Genomic DNA, 4,217 nt, shown 5'->3' with positions numbered 1-4,217 from the left:
TTTATTAATTCACCATTTGTAAACTGATGTTTACTGTTCATTTTTTAGAAATATCAATAACATTTGTATTAAATCTATATTCACTGAATGTAATAAAAAAATATTGAGAATCGAATCGAATCGAATCGGGATATCTGAATCGATACCCAGCCCTACTGTTTGGTATCGCAGATTGACTTGTTAAATTTTTTTTATTAAAAGTGCTGTAAACTACTAAATGTAATGTACAAATGTTCATTTTCTGTGAAGCTGCTTCGCAACAGTGTATCATGAAAAGTGCTACACAAATAAATGTGAATTGAATTGCAAACAGTTATTAATGAATTTATTTATTTATTTTTGGCACTATATACAATCATTGCAAGTTATGAAAATTAAAAAGTACTTTTTTAGTACTTTAGTTTGTATTTATTTATTTTTGGGTGGGGGAGTGGGGTTGAGTACCACCACTTCTTTTTAAGCATTGATAGCATTGATTGTGTATCATATGCACGCCAAACACGTGCGTATCATATGCACGCCAAAGTCGTATAAATCGTATAAATCGCATGCCAAATAGAAACAGAAAATCGTGCTATTGATACGCATTTTCATGAGACCGGGCTCATTTGTTTTGTTAAATGCCGTATCTGTCACACGTTCTTAGCAGCTCACAATTATTTGTTGTACCATAAATGTAACAAAATTTTTTTTAACAAAGTTAATGTAATGACCTGTGTTTGATGATACTTGTCTTTATTTACTTTCATTTATGGAGTAATTTGTATTTCTTAACCTGATCAATTAAAATGATTTATGTTAAAATAACACAGAGCAATAACATATAGTTTTCCATCTATGCAAATGCATATGCAATATTTGTAACTTAAATAAGTAATAATAAAATAAAGAGACAGTTATTTAACAATATAATGAGTAGTAAAATTTGTATAGTCTTACAGTTACAACTGGCCCTTTGATGGCAGCCATAATGTTGAAGTGGCCCTCAGTGAAAGTGAGTTTGACACCCCCTGGGTTAGGGGATAGAAAATATTGTTTGGTCAGTATAATAGAAGTAAAGTAATAGAAGTCTATGGAAAGTCCCCACAATTCACAGAAACAAACGTGTGTGTGTGTGTGAGTGAGTGTGTGAGAATTTCTTTGAATTTCAATTCCTTTTAATTATAATAGAAGTAAAGTAATAGAAGTCTATGGAAAGTCCCCACAATTCACAGAAACAAACGTGTGTGTGTGTGAGTGAGTGTGTGTGTGAGAGAATTTCTTTGAATTTCAATTCAATTTCACAATCTACTTCATTACATTTAAATTAAATTGCAATTCTGCATTGTATTTGCTACCTCAGTTCAAAGTTAGTAATTAAATTGGAATTCAAAAGGCATTCTTGAATCAATTCTGAATGACACACAAGAGTGAACACCTGTCACGCTGGAAAATCAATGGTGTAGAGAGAAGACTTCTGAAAAATTGTTCCAGCCAGCTCTGAAAAGCAAGTGTAGGCCTACTCCAAAAATACTGGGCAAGTACCCTGTCACCTGAGTGACATGTGTCAAAACAGTGAACATGTCCTTTCATTGCAGGAGAAGGTAATGGCATGGAATTGTGGACTATTTTGCACGGGAACATTCTAGACTCCTGCATAAAATTAGATGGCATTATAGACATCTAAAATTGCAGTGCTCTTCCAAATTACCTCTTAAATGTAATGCAGTTTTATTATTTGCTCTATTGATAGCTTCTCAAAAATAGTATTTTATTTGCGAGCAATGTATCTTCACAGAACAGGCATAGGTTTGTGCCTCAGCTTTACTGCAGTTTGAAGAATTCATTGCATCCATATGAATATGTGAAAGCTCTCACCTGTCTCTCATTCAAATAAAAGCAGCACAAGCTCCTCTCCAACATGTGCCCAGGTTGCATTTCACCTGTTGAAGTTTACTTTCCCCACAAGTGCCATCAACGTGGCGACTCTTCATGCATCCCACAGTCCAGTGCGGTAAACAGACAGTTCTCAAGGTGCACCTCTAAATGTCACTTTCCCTGCAAGATGCCAGATGAAGGCCATCCTTTAATGTTGCTGTCACTTTAAGTTGCAGCCATTCTTTCCTCTGTCTCTCTTTGTTAAGGCATATAAAGAGCAAGCAACGAATGTCTCTGATGCAGGCTGACAGAAATGGGAGTGCTTGTAAAGATGAAAAGAAGATGAGGAATCTATTCACCTCCCTCCCTCAACTTTCTTTTGTTTAGAATTTGATGGTCATACTTTTTTTTAAAGAGCAGCAAAGGATGCCAGAAGGTTTTGTGTTTAAATAATTTCTGCATGTTTTATTTCTCTCAGAATTGGCTCTGTTTGTGTGCCCATGAGTCTGTTCGGTGAGATGTAATAAAGGCTAGACTTACAAATATAGACTACTTATAATAATTATATAATATATAATCATTATGAAAATACCCAAGATGGCTTGAAGAACACAGATAAACCATATATTGTCGCAGGCGACTGTTTATTGTCCTTATGTTTCATCATTCAAAACATTTCGATCTTCTTTTTATTCAGTTACAGCGATATCCATGCCTTTGTCCATATTAGTGATTTCCTGGAAAGTCATCAGTTCTATTACTTCTGAGATGCATATGTGGATTTTCTGTGCGAGGGCGCCCTCTGGCTACCAGTATGAATGAAGCACATTACATGTGTTTATTTCCCTAAATAATTTTCCAATCCATCTTATTTGGGGTTAAAATAGAAAGAAAGAAAAAAACCTCTCTCAAACGAGATTTTAAGTAGACATATAATAATCAACACCTTTCTCCAGTGTACAGAAGTTTACAGGAGTTTTTTGTTGTTAATTTGTTGCAAAAAACACTCTGATATGCCAATTGCCATCAGAACTTTAACAAAACCATGGTTAAAAAACTGAGGTATGTATTGAACTGTGGGCTAACTGTATTGTTCCATCCCTGATAGATAGATAGATAGATAGATAGATAGATAGATAGATAGATGCCATTGTAGTTTTGGAGCTAAAAACTGAGTCACTTCATTGCTCTTCTGCTTTCTCACCACATATATGTTCCTTCTGTTGAGCACTTAATGTGGCGTTGTGTTCTAGCTGGGGTCGGTTTCCTCCACCAGCAGCCACCCTCTCAGTCTGAACTGTAATTAGTAATCACTCAGAGAGTGGCTGAGACCTCCTCACCGCTGCCTGTCGGTAATCACACATGCCCTGAGTACCAGCAAATGAACTGCCGATGGTGATGCTTAGGTACGGTACGGTTTTCTCACACAAAGAGGGTTAACAAGAAGGTTAGCAAAGCTCAGCCACTGCCACACTCAGCTTCCCTGAGAATCTCCAGCAGCGGTTGCAGCCACTACATGATCAGAGTGGTCTGGCGGATGTGGTGTCAGCGAGGTGGAGGGCTAATGTGAGGTCATCGTGCTGGTGTTATTGTGTTTCAGTTCGGACTGCAGGAAGATCTGCTTAGGATAGTGAGGGTTTTATGGAAAGAGTGCTGAGGAGACAACCTGACCTGACCTGACCTGTACACACACACAAACACACGTAAAGGATGTTGTTGATGAAGCGTTGTTGATTAAGTGTGCTCCTTATCTTAAGAAAGCAGACCTTAGACCACATTAACATTTTAGTAATTATTTTGTTTTTGTTAAATGATGTAGGCTATAGGAAGAATAAAACATGACAGGGACATAAATAGTCTTACTTGTCACATATTTTCATCAAAATTACAGAAGATCCTTACAAAAAGTACTGCTGTCTGGTATAAAATATAGTAGAAAGTAATCATCGTTCATATAGTAATATAATAAAAATAAAAGAATGTACACATATACAACACTTCAACAAGGCCTGGATAATATTATGAAGCACTTGACAAAAATCATGATTATGGAAAACCCAAATGTAATACATGTAATAATGCAGCAAACAAAAGAGTTCATTCATTGCTCAAGACAAATGTATTTTAATACTACGGTCATACTCAAGTGTATTTATCTTTTATTTAAATCTTAGCATATGCTGAAATTGACTTTTTGTGCAGTTCTTCATTTAGGCGTGACTGCAGAACTTATATATGTTATTTATGTGCTCAATGTACATATTAAGAGATCAGTTTGTCAGAACACATGGCTCTGTTTCATTTGCTCATTGATCACGTTTCTCACAGGGGAGGTTATTTTATGGTTTTTTATTAAGGAA

The sequence above is a fragment of the Sinocyclocheilus rhinocerous genome, unplaced genomic scaffold, assembly GCF_001515625.1.
Source record: "Sinocyclocheilus rhinocerous isolate Xijiao unplaced genomic scaffold, SAMN03320098_v1.1 scaffold1785, whole genome shotgun sequence".
NCBI lineage: Eukaryota > Metazoa > Chordata > Actinopteri > Cypriniformes > Cyprinidae > Sinocyclocheilus > Sinocyclocheilus rhinocerous.
The sequence above is the reverse complement of the archived record's forward strand: the minus strand, read 5'-3'. Positions refer to the sequence as shown.